General features: G+C 40.5%; 2 long non-coding RNA genes across 5 annotated transcripts in view; one reads left to right on the forward strand and one right to left on the reverse strand.

The window, feature by feature from the left end:
- Nucleotides 1-3,064: 3,064 nt before the first annotated feature.
- On the reverse strand, nt 3,065-15,319 carry LOC116585676. Of its 4 annotated transcripts, none has more exons than XR_004283766.1 (3): nt 15,086-15,319; nt 13,538-13,753; nt 3,065-3,273 (listed from the first exon to the last, which is right to left on the reverse strand). It is a non-coding gene; the product is annotated as an uncharacterized LOC116585676 (long non-coding RNA). The 4 variants fall into 4 exon arrangements; XR_004283764.1 differs by lacking the exon at nt 3,065-3,273 and adding an exon at nt 8,017-8,344; XR_004283763.1 differs by lacking the exon at nt 3,065-3,273 and adding an exon at nt 10,773-11,076.
- A 63-nt stretch (nt 15,320-15,382) lies between these two features.
- LOC116587068 overlaps nt 15,383-27,712 on the forward strand; it is a 119,491-nt gene continuing 107,161 nt past the window's right edge. The window contains exon 1 of the long non-coding RNA XR_004284293.1: nt 15,383-15,450. This is a non-coding gene — a long non-coding RNA (uncharacterized LOC116587068). The remainder of the gene's footprint in view (nt 15,451-27,712) is intronic.

Genomic DNA, 27,712 nt, shown 5'->3' on the forward strand with positions numbered 1-27,712 from the left:
CAGTCTGCTTTCCTGTGACGTCACCGCGGTGAATGATATGTTCTTGTTATTATGTTCATCTCTTACGAGGGAGCAGACCCAGTGTGTTGAGCCGTGGAGCACTGAGCCAATCCCATTTCAGAACCATCGAGATGGAAGGCGAGGAAGCTGTGCCGTGCAAAATTCAGCCGGGCAGGTGCCACATGCTGGTTTCCGCCTGGACAATCATGCAGTCTTCCCACGTCACCTGCAATTTGCACATGCTTACCCTGACGTCTCCAGGGGGACATCAAATAGACATATCAAATAAAATATGTCTGAAGGCAAACTCTTCATTCTCCAGTCCTCCAACAAACCTTCCAGCCTATCTTTTCTACTTTAGTACCTGAACGCTCCCATTCTTCCAGTTGCTTGGGCAAAAAATGTGAAGCCATCCAGGCCTCCTCTTTTTCTCTTACACTTTCTCGGGGGCGGGGAAAGACATATCCTGGGGTGTCCCCCATGATTTCTGCACCTTAGTATGCACACCCTTGTGCACTCTCCTCCCCTTGTGGGTGTCCCGATGACGTGCTTCTATGCTATAGAAGATGGCATCGTGTATGGGATCGAATTTCTGTGATTACGTCATGTTATGTGGTAGAAATAAAAAGAGAAGATCCCCTATAAGTCCATTTTAGGTTGGTCAAAGGGGGAGAGAATCCTGGGTAGCCCTGACCTTGTCAGGTGAGTCTGTTATTAAAGGACCTAGACATTTCCTGAAATCTGAGAATTTAAATAGCTGAGATTTCTGTCTGTGGTGCCTTGGAAAAGCAGGCTGCGGCGAATTCGACAGCTGCGAGGAAAGTGATTCTGTTGACAACGTGAGGAGGCTCTAATGTGGGTCCTTCCTTTGTTGAGCCTTGAGATGGGAATGCAGCCTGCCGGACACCTTGATCTCGGCTTTGTGCCGCCCAGAAGACAGGGCTCATCCGAGCCACGCCTGGCGTCCCCATGCGCAGAAGCTGAGAGATAAATGACTGTCGTTTTAAGTTGCTAATTGTGTGGTCATCCCTTGTGCAGCAGCAGAAGACGAATGTACGTGTCACGTTCAGTCCATCAGCAAATCCTGACGGCCACCTCCTAAACATAGCCAGAATCTCATGCCTTCTCTGCGCTCTGACCCCTTTCTTCTCAAATTGGGGCTGCCAGCATTTATTGTTTGGATAATTATAGCAGGTTGCTGGTTGGTCTACCTTCTTTTACTGCCACATTCCAACTGTGGTGTTTTTTTTTTTTTTCCTGCGAACAACAGCCAGGGTTATCATTCTAAAACACAGACCACGTTATGCCCTTCCCCTGTTCATATCCTGCGAACTGCGGCTACGTTGCTGGCTTTACCACGGTCCTCGCCACATCCTACAAGGCTCTCTATGATTTGGCCACCAGCCACCACTCTGACCTTCCCTCCTCTTGCTCTCCTCTTGTGTCTGTCTATAACACCACGTGGAGCCCCTGTTTCCTAACCAAAGCAAGCATGCTCGTATTGGGCCCAAGTGTGGTTCTTTATGAATCTGCTTCAGGAAATAATAATCTCTTTGTCTTGACTCTGGCTTCCAAAGGAAAAATATTTAAGGACACATGCATGTAAAAATATATTAAGGAATTTTAGCTGGGCTTTTTAAAAAAAGGCTTCAAGAAACCGATATAGATGTTCCATGTTATTTCAACATGTATGTTAAACTGGGCATTCGGATTTTGTTGCAATGCTATAGGAAGAAGCAAATCAAACATAAACAGCCACACTGACAAGCCTCAGGGGACTGATGCTGAACGAATTACTTAGAATTACTGTTCTTCAGTTTCTTCCTCTATAAAATGAAGATTATTCCATTACTAGCCGATTGAGCTGTTGTGGGGAATAAAGTGGTTTAATTCACGTGGAGGACTCAGACCAGTGTCTGGTAGAAGGAAAACACTCAATCTCCCCCTGCTATTAGCTTAGGAAATGATTATTAATTAGGGTTAGAAGTAGAATCTAGAAAACAGCCCCTCTGAGAACAGCACGGGGACGAGGTGCTTGCTGCGGCAAAGCTCACGCAGATGTAAGAAGAGCCAAGGAAGGGAAGGTCCGGAACAGGGAGGAGCGAGAGAGTCGGTGAAGGGACTGGTACCAAGGGTAAACTTCAGCCGGCATTTTCCAGGTAGCTTCGGAGGAGTGGAAAGGGTAGCTTTTCCTGCTGACTTTGGCAAGGGCCACCTGGGGGACAAAGCAGGCAGCTTTAGCCTCAGACGCAGGTGTCTGCTCGTCGGCACTGCTGCCTGCGTGGGAGCCCCGGGATTGAGGATTGAGAAGTAGAGGCTGCGCACAGACCTCGTGCCCTGTAGAAGCCGACCTGGTTTCTGATCAATTGGGGCCACCTGCTACCCTCTTGGCCCTTACCTGGGCACAGACAGGAGGCACCCAGCCAGAGGCTGCTGGCTCTAGGGACTGGGATATTTTGTCCCCCAGGGTCACAGGCATCTATCTTGTCCTGTGGTCACTATGTCGACCCATGCTTTCACTCTGCCTCACCTACCAGTTCTGCTGCCACAGCTCAAACTCCTTGCCTTTTGCTCCTGTTTACCTGTGTGTTCTGTTGCTTCATGTCCCTTTGCTGCATTTCCCCACGTATGTGTCATGTAGCTTCTGCCTCTGACATCACCGGATTCTGTTCATACATCTCCTTCTTGACCAAGAGGATTCCCCCCCGCCCTTGGTTCAGTTAATTACAGTTATATCTGTAGAGAAAAGATTTTGCAGTAGGCCTCTCATGAGCCCATAGATCAATTGTCCTTGCACTAGGCTCCCTGCTCTGGTCAAATCTACCTTGACCTGGGTTCAAATCATGGGATCCATGGGAAAATGACTCTTCAGAAGGGGCCTGGGTGAGTGGTAGCTGTTAAACTTCCCTTAGGGCAAGCGTGGTCAGCATTTTCTCTATTATATGTACCTACAGAAAGCATGGGAAGTACCAGGCACTGTACAAAATACCTAAGAGGCATCGTTTAATGTGATATTCAATGCAACTTTGTGATTTAGATTTTATTAAAATGTGCATCTTTTTTTTCTTCAGGGAGAACTGAAACTTCTAGAGGTTAAGGTCACGTATCTGGCATGTGCTGCAGCTGGAATATGATACTTTACAATTGACCTCTGTGCTCCATACACTCTGCCAGCCCGGCCAGCCATCTTAGAAGCACGATCGTGATTGTCTTTTGTATCTTGCGTCATGAGATATCTGAGATGGCCGTGCTGTTGGAGCAGCTGAAAACAAGCTAGGGACAATCACACCTTTCATAAAGTCCTTCACCGGGGCAAATAAAACACTTGGGGCTATCGATTATTCTAGCCTGCAATGCATGAACTAAAAAAAAAGTACACTCAAATTAAACCATAGCTTCCCTTGCTCACCTAAGTAAATATCTTTACTTCTTATTCTTAATTCTAATTTGAAAGTCTGAAAAAAAAGTCGCGTAACCTCTCGGAAACCTCGGCCCACACCCCGTCACCTAATAGTAAAATTTCAGGAGCCTTAGGTAATTTTAAAAACAGCTCAATTTCTCCTTCACAAGGAAATGGCGATTGTATGGTAAATATGAAATGACTGAACGGAAATCCTCTGGGCAGGTCCCGCTGCGTATCACAGGGCTTCCCTCCAGAGGGTAGCACCACGCGGCAGCTCTGATGGGATTAGGGAGTGCGGTGGGTGTGCAGAGGTCTGCTAATGACAAAAAAGACAATGTCCTACTATTTACTATGCATGTAAATCCCATTTGTTTTCTTTTCCGCTGTAAAAAAATATATTTTCCTTGTCTTTCTTCCATTAGCTCCCAGTCCTTCAGGCTGTCACTTGTTATACATGACTTGAATTATTTTACTGAAGAGGGGATGCTTTATCACTTTCCGAAAACCAAATGTTAGAAAATACCTTCTTTCGTTGCTATTTGGATGTACTTATCATTCACTAATTAGCCACCCTTCCAGACAAGGAATTCAAAATGGGAGTTATGATTTGCCTGGGCATCTCACAGTTCCAGCCATTAGTGTTCACCCAGCTGAAACTGGGAGACTAAAAATAATCCAATTAAATAACAACAGTGTATTTTGAATCAGTGCTGAACAGATGGCAAAGTATCCTCCATTCATCATTAATTAATGTTCATTTAGCGCCCACAGAGAATGACTCTGGGTTTACTGCTTCCTGAAGACAGAAACGAAGCTTCCCCTGTGCTGGAAGGTTGTACCGTCTTAGTGAAAACCACCTTCCCGGATTTGAAAGAGTTTTATAAAATACATTAACCCGGAAGTGGGAGCAATGAGGGCTTCTGTGGATTTTATGACCTCAACAGAGGATCTCAGGAATAAGGAACCTAGAAAGGATGAGTTCTCTGGTCAAGGTGGCACTTCAAATTGCAAATCTCTCTCTTTCCTTCCTCCACTCAACGTGCCTGCAGAGATACTCAATGACTTTCTCTTAATATTGCCTCTACATTTTAATTTTATGAACACCTAGTTTACCTCTTGTATCTATTTTTAACTCTTGAGCTCTTTTCTTAACACCCCACAAATGTGCAACATTTAAGTTCTCAGAATGCTATTCAAGCATCATAATCTCTCCTGAGGATTTCTGGACACCGGTGTTTCAGAGGATACCAGTTGGGTCCGCACTTTGTGGAATGGTTTCCCCATAACTGAAATATGTTTTTCTGCCATAGTAAGCATAGAGTAGATCCATGGCTTCTTGAGGGCCTCTTTGCTCATAATTATCTTGGAGAGTCATATTTTCAGTTATATTCCCACACCAACAAAAGAAAAAAAAAGGGGGCTTTCCAAGTTTCCTTAGTATGTTTCCACTGATGAAATACTCACTGAAATTGCTTCAAATATTGGTTTCCTTTCTTATTTTAAATAGTATTTTTGTTACATACCTTTATTTTGTGAATAAAGTAACTGCCAAATTCAGAATTCCACTTCTAAAAAATTTATCCAGCTTCTTCATTTTCCGATCAAAAGCTATAAAAATGTTAACTATCTAGGGCAGCTAGTTGCCCACTCCAACCGCATTCTCCTCTCTCCTTTAATGAGCTCTTAATTTGGGGAGATGGCAATGTATTTAGCTAAAATTCAACACTTCCTAACCTCTCTTATAAAGTAGGGATGGCCAGTGATATATCAGAACATGTCTTTGAAGGTTTCTGAGAATGTCTTTAAAATGGGCTTATGAGTGGCCCTTGCATGGGATATAGGCATTGGCTGGAGTTCCAGCATTCATTCCGTTACCATGAGGTAGTCTTGAATATAAAGAAGTCACAAGCGAATGAAACCAGAACAAAAACATAAATGGAGCGTGGGTTCTTATGACTGTGACAGTCCTGAACTATTTGTCTCTGAACTGCATGATGTTATATATGAGAAAACTAACCCACAACTTTGGGAATGTACTCTTTCCTTGGGTCAGCTCTCCATTCTAAAGGAAACAGACTTTCAGTGCCAAAGTGAGTCCTTACACTGATCTGTAGATCAATAGTGCCCTATTTGATGTGGTTTCCTCTTCCTCCTCTTACATCTTCCTAACCTTGTCTCCTACCACTGTCTCCTGCATATCCTATATTCCAGTCCCATGGCCTCTTCGTTATGCACATCAGGTACACACCAAACTCCAAGGCTTTGCACTTGCTGCTCCCCCTACCCGGAGCACTGCCTTAAATGTTTGCTAGCAAGTTCTTTTCCATCCTTCAGGCTCTTACTCAAAATCTCCTTCCCAGTGCTTCTTCCTTAGTCTCTCCATCACTTCAACCTCCTATCCCCTGATATTTTAGATCTCCTTTTCCTGATTTAGTTTTCTTCCGTGCATGATCTAACATATGGTATATTTTACTTTTATGTCCATTTTATTGCCTGTTTCCCCCCTATAGTGTAAGTGTCAAGAGACAGGTATTTATGCCTACTTTATTTACTAGAATAGAGTTGGATACTAGGAGTGCACATCCATATTTATTGAATAAATGAATGTGATAAAGAACTGGTTGACTGAGGAAGACATGGAGCAAAAATATTAAGGTTCAGATGCAGAAAACCAGAAAGCTAGTAACCCTTATTTGGCCTAAATAGCAGGAAATGGCCAAATTTAAAAGTCAAGAGGGAGACAATACATACTTCCAAGAGCAAAGGGATAAAGAGTAAAGTAAGGAAATACAGAAAGATGATGGGCAAAGAGCTCAATTAGAGGTGACTATTGGAGTCAAAGGGATTGATGTGCTTTTCTTGAAAGCAGGGACAAAAATACCTAGAGATTGAATGCCAGACAGATTTTGTGGTGGCTAGAATGGAAGCGGAGGAGACTCAATGTGGACAGCCCTAACCTTCTAAGAACAGGATGCAGGCAATCCGCTGAGTGTGGAGGAGGAAGTAAAGGTGGAAGGAGGCGGGGAGAGGGGAATGTTCTCTGATACCTGCTACTTACTATGGGAAAGGGAAATAATGAGGAACTGAATGAAAACTGGTGGTGAGTATTTCTAAAATAGATAAATATCATGACCTTTTAAATAGGGATGAGAGAAATCTACTATAGTATATAGTATATATAGTAAATCTACTGTAGTATATTATTCATATTATATAGATTATTTTAAAAAAAGATTTTATTTATTTGTGAGAGAGAGGGCAACATAATCTGATTAATGAGATTAATCAAGCCAGTTGCCATGACTTTATTTTGTTTCTCATAATTCCTGGCAGGTCAGAAGTAGGAGCGGGAAATAAACAAGAACACGTGGTCAGCTTTCCTGGGGTCGGTAAATGGTAAGTTGGGCATGGTGGAAAGATGATGCGGTTGGTCATGGTTGGGTAGGTCGTAAAGTGACTGAAAATGGCATTCAAGTTGGAGAAGGCAAGCGGAGCTAGAAGGAAGATAGTAGTTGAGTGAAGGCAGGACGTGCCCTAAAATCCCAGGGTGTTCCCTGATCATAGACTCCACCTTTTTATTCTCTGTGCCTATATCATACATAAAGTTTTTGTTCAAAAACTCAGAGCATTTTTAACCCCTGTGCCATTTGGTCTGATGTATAAATATGACCCAGCAGAAAACCTCTAGGTCAAGGTATATGGTGCCTACTGTCAGGTACTCATGCCAGGAAAGATGGACAGGTCATCAGTGGAACTTTAGTGTGCAGGAGAATGTTGCCTGTTTCTGCTCGCTTCTAAGTGTGTGACCTTCACGTTGCTCGTGCTGCTCCCACCTCTTCTTTTTGTTCATGTGCTTTACACAATAGCAAGACAGAGAGGCTGGGAGTTCGGGGTGTGGGATCTGGAGTCTCTCATCTGGTATCCAGTTCAACTATAGCACTACCTAGCTGTGTGATCTAGAGCAAGGAACTTTACCTCTCTCCAAACTGATGTTTTCATCTGTGAAATGGGATTGATGTTAGCACATACCATGTAGGATTGTTATGAGGATTGGTGAATTATCTATAAATTAGCTAGAATGGAGTATGGCACATAGAACATGATTAATTAGCTATGATGGTGATGTTGGTGATGATTAATTCTATAACTATAAGAAGCTGATGAAAGTGCATAAGAACACACCCATCATTTTTTTGGAGGTGGAGTGAGTGGGACTTGTGTTCCCTGAGCATGAGAAGGGTATAGCTAGTTATTAGAATTATAAACTATACAGGTCTTTAATGAGTAGTACATCAATTAATGTCTGGCCTAAGGCTTTCAGCCTAGTACCTTCACATGAAACAAACATAAGCTTCTAAGAGACATCGAAATTTCCCAGTGGCCTTTAAAAATTTTCAGATAAAAATTATTGATTCTCAATTTGAATCATGGTAGTTTCATTGTAGAAAACATGGGAAATAAATAAAGCAAAAATAAGAAAATAAGAACTGTAATTCCACTATCCACATATAATCATGAATAGTTACAAGTAACCAAGGATGTCTGGACCTTTGTGAACCCTTTTCTATGTGTATAAACCTCTCTCTTCCAATTCAAAGGAATTTATTGCAAATATTAAAATGTCTAGAAATCCAGGCCAGGGCAAGTAAAAGAAGCAAATGCTCATGCTCACACTCATTAAGAATTTGCACGTGGAGGGGAAAAAATATCAGATTCTTAAAAAATGCTAAATCCAGAGTGAACAGGAGAAGGATGTTCAGCTCGCACATAAATTTTCTTTATCATTCTTTTGTCTTTTTTCATGTCTGAAGATTTCTCAGCTTTCCTGTATAGTTTATATGGTTTAGGGCAGACTTTTAGGATGGATGTAGGATAACTTGGTGTTCAAAAAAAGAAATTATAAAGAGCCTCGTTGTAGTGGGCTCCGGTTTTCTCTTCAGCCTGTAATATAAATATCAACGCATTCAACTTGAATGGATAAATATCATGACCTTTTAAATAGGGATGAGAGAAATCTACTGTAGCACATGATTCATATTATATAGAAGTCACTATAACCAGAGCTGTTAAATTCAACATCTACAAACGATTTGCTGGAGCATCTGCTTAGTTTTCTTTTTAAAAATATTTTATTTATTTGTGAGAGAGAGGGCAAGAGAGCACAAACTAAGGGGAGAAGCAGAGGGAGAAGCAGACTTCTTACTGAGCAGGGAGCCCAATGCAGGGCTCGATCTCAGGACCCTGAGATCATGACCTGAGCCAAAGGCAGGCACGTAACCGAATGAACCATCCATGAGCCCCTCTACTTATTTTCTAAATATGACATCATATGGTTCGGATTCTGTGGGAGCTGTGTTATAACTACTTGAGTTGCAGGTAACTAGAAGCAATGTGAAAGAATTCTTATCTGTACAATGTAAATGAATTGTAATATTAACTCCTGCAACTGGTTGTGACACCTCTCCAGCTTCCTCATTAATGAGTTAAACAAAATCTATAACGTGTTCGTTTTTACACCTGTATAAGAGGTACAATTTTGCATTTTTCTTTCCTGAAAAATTAACTTTTGACCAGGTAATTTCTCTCTGCAGGAACAATTCAGGGTAGATGTTTGTCCTCAATGGTCTCTCTTCTGACGTGGCCAGTGGTGGAAGAGGTTGACACTGTTTCTTACTCATAATCTCATTTTAACTGCATTATTTAAAAGTTATCATTCCTTGACATTGCAATGCAGAATTAAAATGCCTCCTGACTTTTCCACAATGGTATACAATTTTCTCAGCCACTTTCTCTTTGTTGGTTTACTTCAGCAGAAAATAAGGATGATTGTGTCTTAGCCTGGGTTATTACTGGTATGGTAACAAAATACCATAGACTGGGTGGATTAAACAATAAATACTTATTTCTCCCAGTTTTGGAGGCTGAGAATATGTGATCAGGGTGGCAGCATGGTCAGATTCTGGTGAGGGCCCTTTTCCTGGCTTGGAGACAGCCACCTTCTCATGGTGTTTGCATAAGTTCAAGAGAGGGCTCTGGTCTCTTCATTTCTAATATGGGCACCAATCCCTTCATGGGGTCCCATCGCCAAGAACTCTTCCAATTCAGTTACCTCTCATAAGCACCACTGCCAAATACTGCCACACTAGGGGGGCACATTCAGTGTGAAGCCAAATACATCCATTTGGTATACACCACATTCTCAAAGATCTCTGTAATTAGAGATGTAAATTTCCTCTTTGACCTAGGAGTAGTTTAGGAGATTTTTGGTTGTATTATAATCACTTACCTTTATTATTTTTGTCTTTTGAGTTTTCATACATATTCGTTCTTACATTACCAAATTTAATGCATTGTGAGTAGAAATATTTCTGCTAATGGGAATGTACTATGAATTCCTTTACAGTCACAAATATGATCATTTTAAGCAAATTTTTTTTAACCAGGTGAAAATAAATATGTCATCCATAAGTTATAAAATATATTTTTACATATTTTAAATATTTAAATATTTCTTAAATTTCCCTCTCTACCTTACAAAATTAACCATTCCACATAATTCAGAGTTCTGCTCTTTCTTCTCTTTAAAGATTGATTGATTGATATATACTCAAAGGAATTGGCCTACATGATTGTGTAGTTGACAAGTTCAAAATCTATAGGGAATACAGGTAGAACGGAAATTTGGGTTATGTTGTATTCTTAAGTCCAAAATCTGCAGGGCCGGTTAGGAGTTTGGGAAGCCCAAGCAGAGTTTCCTTTTTTTTTTTTTTCTTCCTTCCTTCCTTTTTAGAGATTTTATTTATTTATTTGAGATAGAGAGAGTGAGCAAGAAAGAGAGAGAGCATGCAAAAGCTGGGGGAGAGGCAGAGGGAGAAGGAGCAGCAGATTCCCCACTGAGTAGGGAGCCTGATGTGGGGCTTGATCCCAGGCCCCTGAGATCATGACCTGAGCTGAAGGCAGATGTTTCACTGACTGAGCCACCCAGGGGCCCCTCAAGCAGGGTTTCTAAGTTACAAGTTTGAGTCAGAATTCCTTCTTCTTGGGAAACTTCAGTTTTTGCACTTAGGGCCTTCAGTTGATTGGATGGCGCTCACTGCTTTAACACCAACTGACTATAAATGAAAATCACAGCTACAAAGTACATTCACAGCAACATCTAGACTATTTGACCAAAGAAGTGGGCACCAAAGTGTGGCCCAGTTGATACATAAAGTTACTCATCACACTTCCCCAACTAGGACAGAACCCCTATGGAATGATTTCTGGCTGCTTTACTCTTCCAAATTAAGAGTCATTTGTACATTAAAACATAATGAAAATGGCTTTAATTTTTAAAATATGTATTACGCATTTCTTTTTTTATGACCATTATTCTATGGTATTTCCCATGGGTATAGCTTGTCTCTGCCTCTTTGGCAGCTCTTCTGTGATATTAGTAAGTGACTTGTGGTTCCCTTGGAGTCTGTTTTATTTCTTCTCCTTGCTGTGCTTCACTACATCCACCACTGGGGGCTCCACTGCAATCCAGGCAAGGAGGAAAATCAAGGCCTTGGAAGGTTTCAGCCTGAGCTGTGCGGGCTTCACCAGGAATTTTGCTTTGGAAGTGTTTTAGGCAGTGGCTAATATTAATAAGGTGCCTTTCATGTCCACTTTTCCTATTAATCATTGTTAGCCTTAGTGAAAAAGCCAAATAGGAGGATTTTTAGCTTCCTGGAATAAAATATCATCAAACATCACCAGACTGAACACAGATTCCTAATGACCCATTTCATTTCCTAACTCTATGTAAATCACTTGTATGTGCAACTGAATCGATTTTCTTTATTTCTAACTATAACAGGCATAAAGCCTTTAGTAAGTACTTAAAACATAGTTACCATTCAGTCAATTTCTTATAATTATTACTTCATCCTTAAATACAATAAATATTAGAATATCATTTAGTGCTCAAAAAAATTATATATTATAGCCTTTCAAATAATTACTGTTGTGTTGGAATCTGGTTCTGCAGTTTCTTCAATGTTTCTAATTTACCTGAGGTTTACCCACAAATGAAATTACTTAGCCAAGAACCAACACCACCAGAGGATTTATAATTACGTACCTTTCATGAACCTTTCAATATTACCACATTGTATTGTTTGTCCTTTTGATTGAATACCATTAGACTTTCCACAACTTGCCACACAAAATTCTTGCTTGTTAAAGTAATACTCAACAAAGTTCGAGTTACTTTGGTGACTTTAAGCAGTTTATAGCAAAAGAATATAAAATGTCTAAAATATGACACAATATAAGGAATAAAACTATTTTGAAATCCATGAATGAATGTTTCATGGATGTCAAACTGTTTCCAAGATTGAAAGTAATAAAACTATGATGATTTACATTGATATAGAACAATTTCTAACATTTATTTTGTTTTGTGACTTTAATATATCCATATAAATATTTAACTATGTATCATACATTTCTATTTTTATGAATGTTATGCAATGATATTTTAGGTGGGTAAATGATGGAAAACCATTTGAGGGGTGCCTGGGTGGCTCAGTGGGTTAAAACCTCTGCCTTTGGCTCAGGTCATGATCCCAGGGTCCTGGGATCAAGCCCCGCATTGGACTCTCTGCTTAGCGGGGAGCCTGATTTCCTTCCTCCCTCTCTGCCTACTTGTGATCTCTGTCTGTCAAATAAATAAAATCTATTAAGGTCCATATACACTATGGAGTATTATGCCTCCATCAGAAAGGACGAATACCCAACTTTTGTAGCAACATGGACGGGACTGGAAGAGATTATGCTGAGTGAAATAAGTCAAGCAGAGAGAGTCAACTATCATATGGTTTCACTTATTTGTGGAGCATAACAAATAGCATGGAGGACATGGGGAGTTAGAGAGGAGAAGGGAGTTGGGGGAAATTGGAAGGGGAGGTGAACCATGAGAGACTATGGACTCTGAAAAACAATCTGAGGGTTTTGAAGGGGCGGGGGGGGGTGGGAGGTCGGGGTACCAAGTGGTGGGTATTATAGAGGGCACGGATTGCATGGAGCACTGGGTGTGGTGCAAAAATAATGAATACTGTTATGCTGAAAATAAAAAATAAATTAAAAAAAAAAGAAAATTGGAAATACCTCTTAAAGTACTGAAGTTAGAAGAAATAGTAATAAAAGTAAAAATTTGTGGTTGCTATGTTTCTTTATTGATAGAATAAACCTAAATTCAAGATTGAACAATTAGTTTTGATCATTGCAGCACAGTTTTTCAAATGAATTAGAAAAAATTGATTTCAAATTTCTTAGGAAGTGACAGATAATATATATTAAAGGTAACTTACATCTGACCTAAAATATGAAGTGAGTTAAAATAAAAATTTTATAGCCTGACCCAATATAATCTTACTCACAAAAGAGATTACTGTTTTCATGTCTGATTTAATCATACCACCAAAGCTGTAAGGTATCACATATTTTCAAGGCTTTATTTTACTCATAGTGAGATACAATGTCCATAATAATGTTTTATGGTATTGTGAAACATGTAAAGTCTATCTTTTTTTCTCCCCTCCCATTTGACATCTCAAATCAGGCAACTTTTATTTTATTCTTATTCTTATTTTTATTCTTATTATTAATTTATTTTTGAGACAGAGGGAGAGAGAACATGTGAGCAGGGAGAGGCAGAGGGAGAAAAAGACAGAAAATCTTAAGTAGACTCCCTGCTCAGTGTGGAGCCCAGTGCAGGGCCTGACCTCATGACCCTGAGATCAGGACCTGAGCCAAAACCAAGAGTCAGATGCTTAATGGACTGAGCCACCCAGGTGCCCCTCAAATCAGGCAACTTAAGGGTGAAGGTCTTGAGGTAATTTCATTCATAATAGCCCTGGATATTCATTTCATCACTCACTTAAATAAAAATGATAACTTACTTTTGTGTAATCCTTTAAAAGGTAATAAATGCTTCATGTAATTTGTCTGTTTTGGTCTGCAGAAGAGTCCTAGGAGGTTGACTTGTTGATTATACAGGATGATGCCACATGGCACAAACGGTGCTGAAGTCCCTGGACTTGAACCTTCCCATGTCCTCCTCCCTTCCCCTGTGTTGATGGGCAAGTAGCTCAACTGCAGTTTCCTTACCTGTAATGGGAGGATGGTCGCCTCCAAGTCTTGAAGACTGAGTTGCTTGGAGCGCCCCCTGACGGTAGCAGGCAATACCACAACCGGGCTGCTCTTCTGCATAGGAGGAGCTCCATGCTCAGAGAAATTATGTGCTTTTTCCAAAGTGCTTTTTTCCCTTTTTTTCCTTTCCCTTTTGGAAAGTTAGCTCTTCATTGTGAGACAAAGAGTAAAGGGCTGATGAGTGAAACAAAGAACAATGAATAATTAAGGAACTGTGCTGAAGTTTAAGTCATTTTCAAGAATCATTTGTGTAAGAAAACCCTTCTGTCTTATTTTATGTAGCCTTGGGAGGTGTACAATTACGAAAGAGCTAATACTTAAATGCACCAGCAAAAAAGAAAGCATATTTCTATCTATGATAGTAAAAGACTTTCCTTAATGATGGATTATTTCTTTGATAAGGGTATTTAATACACATAGATGCATTTCTAATGCTTTATTCTTAATTTGGTGACTGTAGTTGATGTTGATCATATAAACTATGCAGATACATTTTTTTTTCATTTTAATTCAGGTATATAATGTTTGTGTTCCCCCTAAATTCATATACTGGAATCCTAACCTGCAAGGTGGTTGGGACTTTGGGAGGTAATTAGGTTCTAAGGGTGGAGCCCTCCTGATGGGATTAGTGTCTTTGTGAAAGAGATGCCATAGAGTTCGCTAGGACCTTCCACGTTGGAAAACATGGGGGCACTTGCATCTGGGAATCAGGAATCAGGCTCTAACCAGACACTGAACCTGTTGGTCCCATGATTTGGGATTTCCAACCTCCAGAACTGTGAGAAATTAATGTTGGTTGTTTAAGCTACCCTGTCTATGGTAGTTTGTTACAGCAGCCTGAATGGACTAATGCACAGTAATGAGACTTTCCCCTTCTTTTTGAGGGTTACTTTATTTTTTATTTATTTATTTTATTTATTTTAAAAAATTTTTTTTAATTTCTTTTCAGCGTAACAGTATTCATTGTTTTTGCACCACACCCGGTGCTCCATGCAATCTGTCCCTCTCTAATACCCACCACCTGGTTCCCCAACCTCCTGCCCCCTGCCCCTTCAAAACCCTCAGATAGTTTTACAGAGCCCATAGTCTCTCATGGTTCACCTCCTTGAGGGTTACTTTAAAATGGGATAGTTGGGTATTAGAAAATTTGAACTGCTAGTCAACTTTCTATATACCTTAAAACTGATTTGAGTCATAGTCTGGGCCATTTATGGTGATAATAATAGCTTTTTGGGGAAATACAATAACAAGAGGTGGGGAAAGGTTGGAAGGCCACAAGAGAAAGGGGTATTGGGGGGGAACTTGTCCAGTTTTATTTAAACTCTTACCTTCTCAATTTCTAAATTCCCTAAAGTTTGGCTCAACTTCTTACCTATTCTCATGCTATGAGTCTGTTTTAGCTAAAATTTTTAGTATTTTTGCATCTTACATACTAATTAATAAATATTTGTCTATTATACACGTATACATATGCATATACTGATAAGCATATATACATAGACCCACCCTCTGATGTGGGCTTCGGTCAGTATCTTGAGTGGCTCTCTGACCTGAGTGACTTCACAGCAGCCCCATTTATGCCGGGATCTGCCTTTCTTCTCTGCGGATACTTGCTTTGGTAAACTGTTATCCCTGCTTTTCGAAAGTTTGTTTAGGCCACTTGTATTTTGCAGAAGACCTGCATTAGCAGTCTCCCCGGATCTGGGGATTCGCTTCCATCATTTCCGTTGCTTGCGGTCAACCGTGACCCGGAAGCAGATGAGCCTCCTTCTGACGCAGCGTCCGAAGGTCAGTGGGAACCCACGCTCGGTGTCCGCGGCCGGGTCACTGCCCTCACTGCGTCTCCTGGCTGGGGCGTCGCCAGAAGAAGGGTGAGTCCAGCACGTTAATCTTCTACTGCTGTTCCTCTGCTGTGCCCAGCTTACAAGTTAAACTTGGTCACCGACGTCTGTCTGGGGAAAAATACGTACTCTGCAGGAGGTCCCGCTCCATCTGCGGCTTCGGGTGTTGACTGGGGTCTTTGAGTGTATTCCCCGCGATAAGGGGTGGGGGGGACTTCCCTCCTGGTTTGGGGTAAGAAATCCGAAGAGGCTTGTCCCGTAAGGTGAGAGGTGGAGGCGGCAAGGGCGTGCAGCTTTGGCTGGTTTTGCAGCGGGCCTGGCGGAGGCAGTGCGCCTGCCAGCAGGCGGCCCCTTCCCGGGAGCGGCGCCCAGGGTCCGGGCCTCCAGCCTCGGGGCTTTGAACTGTGCCTGCGAGCATCTGGGCTTTGTCTCCTTTTATTTTGTGCGTCCGTCCGTTAGCAAGATGTGACCGAAGGTATCAGAAAAACCTAAAGGAGGTGAGTTTTGGGGTTGAGAATGCTCAAACTTTTTCCCATCTAAATTAATGGTAATTGCGTCTTTCCTTACGCCATTTACGTTCAGGAAAGGTTCGTGAGATGCTTCACTTCCAGACAGCTGGGGAAACCCACGGTTGTTCCCTCATCGGAATGCGTTTTCCTCTCCATGTCCTCCACCTTTCCTAACCCTGTGCCTGGGGCTCCTGATCTTCTCCTTCGGACTCGGGTATCAGTCCCTGCCTCGGATCTCATCTTGGGTTTGAATTTATATAGGGCTTTCTACTTCACCATTTCGAACATACCCGTCTTTCCCCTTCACTCACACGAAAGACCAGGCCAGTGAAGACCATATATGTACTACCGCTATGTTAACTACTTAGTGATTATTACCTGAAAGAATAAATTTCATCCAGGCCATTTCAAATGATAATGCAAAGGAAATAGCGTTGAATCAGGATAGTTTCAGCCTGTAATCTGTTAACCACAACCTGTCTTTTGACTTTTACCTTCTAACCACCCGTCTACCTATCTTTTCTCCTACGCGTCTGAAAGGCACCGAAACTTCTCATCCCTATGTAAAATCCCACATTTAGATGTACTCACATTTATAACTACTTTTTTGGATATAATTCTTTACTTATTATCTAATTGTCTCATTGGACTCTAGCTCCATAAAGGCCGATATAATAGGTGTTTTATTCACTCCTGCGTTCCTCATATCTACCAGAACAAAGGAAAGAAGGAAGACAGGAAGGGAAGGCAAGCAAGCACAAAGAAAAGAACGAGAAATCTCCAGTCTACCGCTAAAGCTTCGAAGGCTGTTAGTCCCCTTAGCTGTATGATTTGATTTTTCTTTGTAGACTGCACTAATATTTCCAAACAAAATTGCTTTTAAAATTTAACACCAAGAGCAATTTCCATTTCAAAATTGTGCCAGTTATTGAAAATGTCTTCAGTGGTGTTACAAATGGTCTTGAAGCTTCCCCGAATGTGCTAGGCATTTAGTAATGGGTGTCTGTGACTGTTTTCTAAAAATTGCTTATCTAGTTATCTCTAAACAAAAAAAAGGAAGAGGGGGAAAAAGCCCGGAGAAGTAATCATCATTCTGTGTGTAAAATAAGTGCAGCAAATAGCTCTATAAAATAATATTTTTCAAAGAGCCTTTTTGTTTTGTTTAATGTTCCAGAACTTTCCAACAGAATTAAAAGAAACTGCCATGGTGAGGAAAGTTAGGTAAAATTATTTCAGGACCAAACCACAAATGCAGGAAAAAGAAATGGAGGAGATCCATAGACGTGTGCATCCTAAACAAGGAAGTATGCATAGATACCAAACTCTTACTCTGGGCTGGAATGAGGCAGGTTCATCTCAAGGCAGTGGTCAAACAGAAGGCTTACCCAGGTCTGCTGGAAACAGCTTTACATGATCACTGTCCACAGTATCCAGAAAGACTTACTGTGAAATGTTTCTTCTAATTCTTGGGATCTCTGGTATCAGACAGATTTCCTCACTTCTATTAAAGAAGTTTCGGGACGCCTGGGTGGCTCAGTTGGTTAAGCAGCTGCCTTCGGCTCAGGTCATGATCCCAGCGTGCTGGGATCGAGTCCCACATCAGGCTCCTTGCTCGGCGGGGAGCCTGCTTCTCCCTCTGCCTCTGCCTGCCATTCTGTCTGCCTGTGCTCGCTCTCTCCCCCTCTCTCTCTCTGATAAATAAAAAAAAAAAAAAAAAAAAAAAGAAGTTTCCCTCTACTCCTCCATGCTGGGAGATGATTCAGCTGTGCTAGTGTTCGTTCTGCCCACGAGGTCTTGCAGGTAATCCTTTCAGCTGGGCCTCTCAACTTTGTGTGGGGAGCTCTTTAAAAATCAGAGTCAAACTTCACCCCCTAGACAGTCTGTTTCAGTAATTCTAGAGTGGGAGTCCAGGAATTTGTTTTTATTTTGTTTTATTTTTAAGGTTCTATGAGTGAAGTTGTTTAAACATAGGCTTCATTGGTCCAGTTATATCTGCAGAGACTTGAACCTTTTAGTATACTTGCTGTTTCTTCTTGATGTTAAAAACAAAACAAAACAAAACAAAACCAACCCCCTTCCCTATTTTCTAGTAGAGTCTTTCCTTCTCTCTGTCCCTCCCTGGAGCCCTGTGTCCTTTTACCTCACAGATCTCAGAGATTTTAACTACACTAAGCAGTCTCCTCACCTCGGTTCCTCTGACTTTGTTCTGCACATTTCCCTATGCATCTCATCTTGACATATTTTCCCTTTCTGACAGCTCTCAGCCTCTCTGGTATGCCCCACTTTTCCCTCAACTAATTTGCATCTAGGACCGCCAGCCCTCATTGTCTGAGAGCCCTGACTTCTCAGTGTTTCTGTCCTTCATGGCGTTGTCTTTCCTTGAATTCACGTTTTCCTGCTTTTAAATCCATTTACATTTTCTCACTAGGGAGGACACTGTGAACATAGTGTCTCTGTCACTTTGGGTTGGGTAGGGAAGTGTGATAATGAAGGCTAATAGAGATATTTCCCTCTATATTTGCTAGTAATCCTCCTGAAACTATGTTTCCTACATCTGGTTATGGTGGTTTCTCTGTGATGGTTTAATCAGAGGACAGAAACCATTCTAGATGGTTAAACAAAAGGAGTTTAATTTAGGGAATTTGTTCTTGGGTAGTAGAAGATCTGAGAAGCCAAGTGGGGAAGTCGATGCATTGAAAAGATTAGTGACAGCAGAGATCTGTGCTCACACATAAGACTGGAGAGACAGTGGGGGGCAGTGGTATGACCAGAACTTGGGACCCAGGCTCCCCTTCAGGGAGAGAGAACCATGGCAGTGGCATGGTGAATCTGCAGTGACAAGAAAGGCACAGCCACTGCTGGGGGAGCTGCGTGAAGCGAGTCAGAGAGGGAGAGATTCCTGCGTTCTATCCTCTGCCCTCCGTCCGGTCTTTGGCTGGGGCCTCTCCCTGGCTGCCGTCATGTGGAATCCAGGTGCCAAGGGGAACTGGGGAGTGAAATTCCTTAGAGGAAGAGTGGAAAATGGATTTGACAGCCAGAGACGTACAACTGGCACAGTTTTGTAGAGGACATATCCTACCGTATATGAAGTCTGTCTCTTCTATCCAAGCAATAGTTAGTTTCCATATCACGGTACTTGATACAATGCTAGTAGATGATAAATGAGGGACTAGAGAATAATAATACTGAAAAGTAACTGAAACGACACCAGAGGTTAGACACCTGTAGCTAAGTTCTTTCTTCCTCCTCTGCGGTCCCTGGTAGAGGCCCATGTGTGTCCCTCTTACAGCCGCAATCTCTTGTCAGGGGCCCTGTCATCATCCTGCAGGAAGGGGAGCAGGCTGGGGGCTGTGGAGAGGGAGAGTGTGGTGGTGGCCACAGTTTTTTAACATCTGGAGGGGGCAGCAGCTGGAGGGCAACAGGAGGCAAAGCAGGAAGCAGCAAACTGTCTTGGGAAACTGGAGGCAGACCACGAGTGCCTGTGTCCTGTTCTCCAGCCCAGTGCTCCTGCTTGAAGCCTATGAAAAGGGAGCTGGGTGTGTAAATCCCAGGTGGCCCCAGAAGCCAGAATGGTCCCCTAAAGATACTTAAGTGGGAACCAGCAGAGGGCTCCCAGGAACACCAGACTGCAGGAGGGACCAGACCTGCTGAGGTGATGCAGACCCCAGGAAGAGACAACAAGCTGTCACACACACAACAACTGTATTTGATGCAGTTTACTTTTTCGACCCAGCGTGATGATGCGGTATCACTGTTTCACACTAGTGACTCATCACCCTTTCCACTCTCTTGCCTGCCTTTCTGTTTTCAGCCATTTGCAATTTGGCTTCGGTCAGTTCTGATGCTGAAAAAGTCCTCTCAGCATGACCTGCTCACTGCCAAATCCAACGGTAACTTTTCTCTGGTCACTTATTTCTGTGGACAGTGGAGCAGCATTGAAACTGCTGAGCACATTCTCTCTCTTTGAAACTTTCCAACTTTCACTTGAGATAATGTATGTTTTTGGTTTTCCTCCTAAATTTTGACTACTCTTCCCTCTTTTCTTTCTCTCATTCCCTGTTCATCCCAAATAGCTGTGTTCGCGGGGGTTCCAAAATTGGGCTCTGATCTTCTCCCAACCCCACCCCCCCTTGATATGCTGTCCCTGGATGTTCTCATGTATGCATGCAACTCTAGTCTGTGTCCTTCCTACTGACATCTCCTTCTTTAGACTAGAAGTATTTCCTGAACATCAGGCCTGATTTTCCATTTGTCTGTACCTGGATGTGGTACCTCAAAGGCAGCATATCCCAAACCAAACCTCTTACTTTCCTTCCTTGAGAAAATTCATACCTCATAGCATGTTAACTAGAACATCTACTGATATCTCGGACTTCCTCCAAGTTGGATTAGCAACTGCCATCTGTGCTACCATAACACGAAATGTATTACTTTCAATACTTAACTGCAATGAATTCTGAATTCTGATTTGTCTCTTCTCTTTTATCGGACTCTTATCAAAAGCAGGGACTGTTTATTATTCATCTCTGAATCCCCAGGGCCCAACACTGCACAGCTGATTCTCATCATCTCCTTCCTTCTCAAATATCCTGATCACCCTCCAAAAGAAAATTACACAATTTGTACAATTTGTACAAAGAATCACTTGTTCAGAGGATTCATGTTATTTTTCAACTTCTTAACTGTGTTTAGAGCAGTTGTTTATGTTTGCTAATTCATTTTAGAGAGTTTGGACATAGCTATTTTATCTCCAGCTGCCCGAAGCTATGGATTCCAGCCACGTAAGAAAAGTGCAGGTTTTGGGCCCCAAGATATAAATTTGTCAAGACTATGAAGTTCATTGTAATGGGGATTGTGCATGTCACCTATACTCTTTTTCTATAATGTTGATGAAGAGAAGTAATAACCTTTGACAATTTTTTGGTTGTTCACCCCAGTTTCAGAGATGGATCTTTGATTTTAGCTTTGTCGATTTTTTGAGAGTGAGTCTTTATTAACACTGTTGGAGTGCTTGAAGGAAGATAGTTAATTATAAAACTTTCCAAGGATATTTCTTTAATTTAAAATTGGTGAGTTTGTGTATATATATATATCCCAGTATTTCCCCAAGGACTTGACACACTTAATTTGAACTTCCTCTTAGTTATATTTTAAGTCTAGAATTTGGATGAAAAAAATAACTGAAAAATCAAGTTTAAGTGAAACTTCATAGATTGAGTTTTACCCTTGGTTTCTTAGAAAATAAGTCTGAGGCAAGGATTTAAAGTATTCATGTATTACTTAGGAGGTGCAACACCGAGGCAGTGAGAGTGAGGGAAAAGTAAGCAGAGATATGAAGGGATGCATTACCAGACCAGCTGCTGCATCACAAAATGCTGTGAAAAGACACAGTTGGGGCCTGGAGGTGCATTTCCTCAGCACCAGAAGACAAAGAAGCCCAGGCGAACAGAGCATGGAGTCCATGCTGGGGTAGGCTTTGGTTCCCTCCTGTTTCCTTCTGACCATGGCTCAAAGTTGACTCAACAGAGAGTTCATTTCCTTGTACTTTGGGTTGCATTGTTCAACTCTGCCTGTGGCCATTAAGGATGTCAAAGTCCATCCTGTGAGATGGCATCCTTTTATTTCCCTATTTTGTACAAGCTATATATACATCACCAGTGGCCTCATCTAAGCCATGTTGTTTGAATCCTGGAAGCACACAGGGGGCACACACTTCAACCAAGGCTGATGGGCCAAGCTGTTGTGGTAATAAAAGTCAAAGGACTTGTTGGCCTGGAGGAGAGTCCAGGAGGCAAGAGATGCACACATACCTTGAGGAAGTGGCTGAAGTTAGTGTCTAATAGAACTGCTGACTCAAAACTTTTGCCTTCCAAGTTTACAGAAAGGGAAGGGGAGTAGAATCCTTCAGTACAGAAGTTGCATCAATCACGTACAAGTTGCCAGGAATATGTCATCACAGATTTTTTTATTGAGATAAAATTGACATATGATATATTAGTGTTTGAGCAACATAATGATTTGTTATATGTATATATAGTAAAATGACCATCACTAAGCCTTGTTAATAACATCCATCAGCACAGAGTTAGTGTGTGTGATGAGAAGTTTTAAGATCTACTCTCATCATTATCAAAGATATAATACAGGATTATTAAGTATAATCGCCATCCTCACAGATATTTTGACCTGGGGAAAAAAGCAGTGAAAGCTACAGTGTCCTTATACCCCACCTCCTCCCCCAACGCCTGTCTTTTTTTAAACTCTGGGTGTTATGCTTGGAGAAGTCTGGGCCATCCTTTCCCAGGAGGTGACTCCATGGAATACCTGTGTGACTCTTTGGATGAAACTTTCTAGTGTGATTTCCTTTTTCAAAGTGTATTAAGAGACTCTGTGTATTTTGCCACTGGCTTTTACTCTAATGAGTACAGGAAACTGGAAAAATTATCAAACTGTAGTTTTTTAGTGGTAAGAGTCATGCATAGGAGAACATTATTCTGAGGACTTCTGATTCTGCTATTTTGCTGAGTTTGAAGTATTGTTTTTATTTTTATTTTTTTTAAAGCTTTTAAAAAAATTATTCATTTATTTGACAGAGATCACAAGTAGGCAGAGAGGCAGGCAGAGAGAGAGGAGGAAGCAGGCTTGCCGCTGAGCAGAGAGCCCGATGCGGGGCTCGATCCCAGGACTCTGGGATCATGACCTGAGCCGAAGGCAGAGGCCCTAACCCACTGAGCCACCCAGGTGCCCCTGAAGTATTGTTTTTAGAGAAATATATTTCAGGCCCTGATTGAACTTCAGATTTTCTGTTTGGTTGGAAAACAGAACTAGTAGGAGATGTTATTTTCATGGACATTTTGGAAACAGCGTCACCATGAGTATCTCGCCACCCAGCCACACATAGTCTGCTGGTTCATGTAGTACATTCACAAAGCTTTGACTAGAACCACTTGACCAGCACAGCGCTCCATGTTTGGACTTTGGTTACTAACTCCAAGCCTGACTAAGCCTGAGTCAAGGTGTTGGCACTTGGGACAATCCCCTTCTGCTGTGGTTAATGTTGCACCACTGGAATATATTTTTGAGAATCTTTCCACAAGGCCCAGGAATCCTTTCCCTCTTAACTTGAATTGTCTGATCTCTAAAGCAGTATAATAATCATCTTCTAGTAGTAGCTGAATTATCCTCTCTGAAGTTCACTTCTATTCTTTGACTGAAAGGAGTGGTGTCTAACCGGAGTCTAGAACTACTGGGAGTGCTCCACACGGTGGGGTAGCTGATGTCCCTCAGGCACTGCTTCCTGGCAGTTCCCGCAGTGTTGCTGCCTTTCAGCAACTGCCTTTGGGACTCTCTTCCCCGGAATTTCAGATAATCATTTGTGAACAAGAAAAGTTGCGTGGAGTTGGTTGATGGACTTCCTGTAGCATCCCCGTCTGCTTAGAAATAGCCGGTAAGTGAGAGTTCTTTTTAGTCCCTCTTTGTACAAGCTGTATTGCTAGTGGCTTCAGCCACTAGTGGCTTGAATCCTGATATGTACCTCTCATCATTTTTAAAGTCAGTGCAGAATAATATTTTCCCAATATTTTGCTGACAAGGAAGAAGGCTTGATACAACAGCTTTCTTACCTTTCTTCCTGAAAGGATAGGCTAATGCTACGAATTGTTGTCCAGCTTGACAGAAATCAATGAAATCCATTACCATATATTCACATTTTTACCCAACAATGTGAAAAAGCAAATAAGAAGTCTATTCAATTGTGTAAGTGCCTTGCAAGCTCTGTTTTGGAAGAAAGATAAAAATAGGATGCCTTTGATGATTTAAAATTCATTAGGATGTTTCAGTCCAGGTTAGTTCATGGTTTTGTCATGGAGATTTCAGTTACCTTTATAGTCAGTAGCTAAAAATTGTACCATACTCATAGCATTTGTAAAAGAGTGAATAATTTGGTTTTCTTGACATTCATCTGATATTAGTCTGTTTTCTGGCAGGTATTTTGCCAAGTGTTGTGGGGGAAAGAAAGACTTGCTATCTGGCTTATAGGAGTAGTAGTCAGTGTGAGAGAGGAAAGGTCGATGATAATGTGCCATTAGGGATGATTAGGCTTGGACACCACAACAATCATGAATGGACATGGCTTTGCCCAAATTTATTAATTTATTGTTTTCAGCTTTATTGAGATATAATTGACATATAACATTGTGTAAGTTTAAGGTATACAATGTGTATTTTATGAAATAATTACCACCATAGTGCTAGCTAACATGTTCAGCACATCACATAGTTATTATATCTTTTTTGTAGGGAGAACCTTGAAGATCTACTCTCTTAGCAACTTTCAAGTATATAATACAATATTATTAACTATAATCACCATGTTGTATATTAAATCTCTAGAACTTACTCATTTTATAACCAGAAGTTTGTACCTTTTTACAAACATCTTCCCTTTATCTTCATTCCTCAGCCCCTGGTAACTAACATTCTACTCTGTGTTTATGAGTTCTCCTTTTCTAGATTCTACATGTAAGTGATTTCATACAGTGTTGTTATTCTCTGTCAGATATATTTCACTCAGCGTAGTGCCCTCAAGTTTCATCCATGTTGTTGCAGATGGCAGGATTTTCTTCTCATGGCTGAATAATTTGTGTGTGTGTGTGTGTGTGTATAATACATGTATTATTATATTTCTTCCTATATGTTACAGAATATATATATTAGAGAATTGTCTCTCTGTACAGGACATGTTCTTTATCCTTTCATCTGTTGACAGACACTTAAACTATTTCCATATCTTGGCTGTTGTGCATAATGCAGTGAACATGAGAGTACAGATATTTATTCCAGATCCTGTTCTTATTTCCTCTGGATATATAAGCAGGAGTGGGATTGCAGGATCATGCATTGCTATAATTGACTTATTTATTTATTTTCATTTTTTAGAGTTTTTTTAAAATTTAATTTTATTTTTTCAATGTTCCAAGATTCCTTGTTTATGCACCACACCCGTGCTTCATGCGATATGTGCCCATTTATTAGAGTTTTTATTTAAATTCCAGTTAGTTAACATACAGTGTAATGTTAGTTGCAGGAGTGTAATACAGTGATTTAACATTTCCAAACAACACCCAGTGCACTGCATTGCCCTAAATTTAGATCTTGAAGGATTCTCCACTGATAGTCTCATTGGGCTAAAATTGTACAGTAAGATAGTAAAGCTCTTGTCTTAATTAAAAGGTAAGTGCTCTCAGAGCTATCTCATAAAGTAGTCATGTACTTGAAAACACAGAAATTATAATGAATGAATAAGTGACTAAGTCAACAAATAATTCTATTAAGATTGTGGCTTCTAAACTTTATCTAGATGTTTGAATGTTGGAAGACCCTCTTTGGGTCAATTCTTTTTCTTTTCAAGCAAAATGCACTCATGTTTTCACAAGCAAACTTTATAGTTTTTGCTATTGATTTAGTTTTATTAGTTTTTCGCCCCCTGTGGGAAATTTAGGGTGTGTGGGAGATTATTTATCGTCTTCTGTGAGCACATAATATTTAAATACAGTTTGGCTTTCATTGGGTCATTTCCAGTTTATCCTAATTCATCCTTATTATTGTTTAATTTGGCTCTATTCTTGACTCTATTGTCAGTTCCCCACATCTTCATTTTTCACTTCTTTTGGTTTTTGGGTCTATAGTAGGAGGCAAAGGCTTCTTCTACTATCTATCTATCTATCTATCTATCTACTTCTTCTACCATCTATCTCTAGTACAAAAACAAATCCTAAGGTTTTCCCCTCCTCTCCAAAGAGTCTTTACTGCTAGGAACTACACTGAAATCCTTAAAGGCAACAATTACTAATTAAGTGAAAGTTTAAAATTTCCTAGAGATAAAGCTCCTGCAGGAGCACCCCAGAGCTGGTTCATGAACTGGTACCACCCAGCCTGCTCTCCTGCCAGTCCTATATACTGGGGGTGCATGGAGAGGAATCAGCTTCCAAGAAGCATTCTTGATGCTTCCAAGAATAGCGTGAAATTACAGATTGAAGATGAAGCAAGAAAACAATTTGTAGATTTAATGGACTAAATTGTTGCTGGCATTCATTGAATATAAATAGCTGGGGCTCCAGGTGATCTGGTAAAAACTATTTTTTTTGGTAGAAACAATTATTGGAATGTATAAGACACTTGCAGGTGTACATAGTGGATGCTTTCGAGTGGCTGGTGTTATGGATGTTCTTTATTTTTTTGTTGTTAATCTGAATATTCTGTAATGAAATACACTGTTTTTATAGTAAGAGAAAGTAACACTGTAAATGACAAAAGTACTCAGTCAGTTTAATTTAAAATATAAATTTTGTCACCTATGTCTGCTCTGAATTATTCAGCAAAGTTTGTGTAATTTTTTTAATTGTAAAAGTTGGAGGATAATTAATGTCAACCACTTGTTTGTGTTTCTTTTTCTATGATGTCTGTTTATACTGTTTGTCCATCTTTTCATGTGGCTTATTATAATTTTATAAAATTAAGGTATTACTAATACAAATTTCACAAAGAAGGAATAAAAGTGACTAGAAGTTGAAAAAAAGAGTGGGAAATAATGCTATGAAATGACATGAAGGGGGAAAAAAAAAGAAATGACAGAAAGCATTGGAGAACTTGCTTATGATGCCCTAAGAATTTAGCAATTTATGGAAAACAAGTTCTCAGGGAATGTACATTTTCTATAAAGCCATCATTTTAAAGTATTCTCTTGATCTAATTTGTTCAACTCTTTTTTAAGGGCTTTAAATGTATTTTTTTTTAAATTTGAGTATAGTTGACACAATTTTGCAATAGTTTCAGGTGTACAACTTAGTGTTTTAACAAGTTTGTATATTATGCTGTGGTCACCACAAGTATAGCCACCACCCATCCCATTACATTGCTGTTACATTATCATTGACTGTATTCCTTACCTTCTGGTTTTTATTCCCGTGACTTATTCGTTCCATAGCTGGAGGCCTAAATATCCCTCTCCCTTTCACACATTTTGCCCAACCCCCTACTTCCCTCCCCTTTGGCCACCATCAATTTGACTCTGTATTCATTTCTGATTCTCCTTTTTGTTCATTTATTCATTTTTTAAAAAGATCCTGTTTACAAGTGGAATCATATGGTATTTATCTTTCTAACTATAACTTATTTCATTTAGCACAATGCCTTCTAGGTCTATTCATGTTGTTGCAAATGGCATTATTTCATCCCTTTTTATGGCCATATAATATTCCCTTGTGTGTGTCTAAGGATAGATATGTATGTCATACTTTCCTTATCTGTTTGTCTATTGATGAACACTCAGGTTGCTTCCATGTCTGGCTAGTGTAAATAATATTGCAGTAAACATAAGGGTGCCTGTCTTTTCAAGTTAGTGTTTTCCCTGGGTAAATACCCAATAGTGGAATTATTGTATTATATAGTACTTCTCTTTCTAATTTTTTTGAGGAAATTCCATACTGTTTTCCACAGTGGCTGTACCAGATTACAATCCCACAAATGGTGCAGAAGGGTTCTTTTTTCTCCACAACTTCACCAATCCTTGCTCTTTCTTGACTTGATTTTAGTTATTGTAACGAGTATGAGGTGATAACTCATTCTGGTTTTGATTTGTGTTTCCTTGGTGATTAATGATGTTGAGCATCTTTTCATGTATCTGTTGGCCTTATGTATGTCATTTTTAGAAAAATGTCTGTTCAGGTCCTCTGACCATTTTGAAATCAGATTGCCTTTTTTTTTTTTTGTGTGTGTGTGTGTGT

Source organism: Mustela erminea, chromosome 3, assembly GCF_009829155.1.
Source record: "Mustela erminea isolate mMusErm1 chromosome 3, mMusErm1.Pri, whole genome shotgun sequence".
Classification (NCBI taxonomy): Eukaryota; Metazoa; Chordata; class Mammalia; order Carnivora; family Mustelidae; genus Mustela; species Mustela erminea.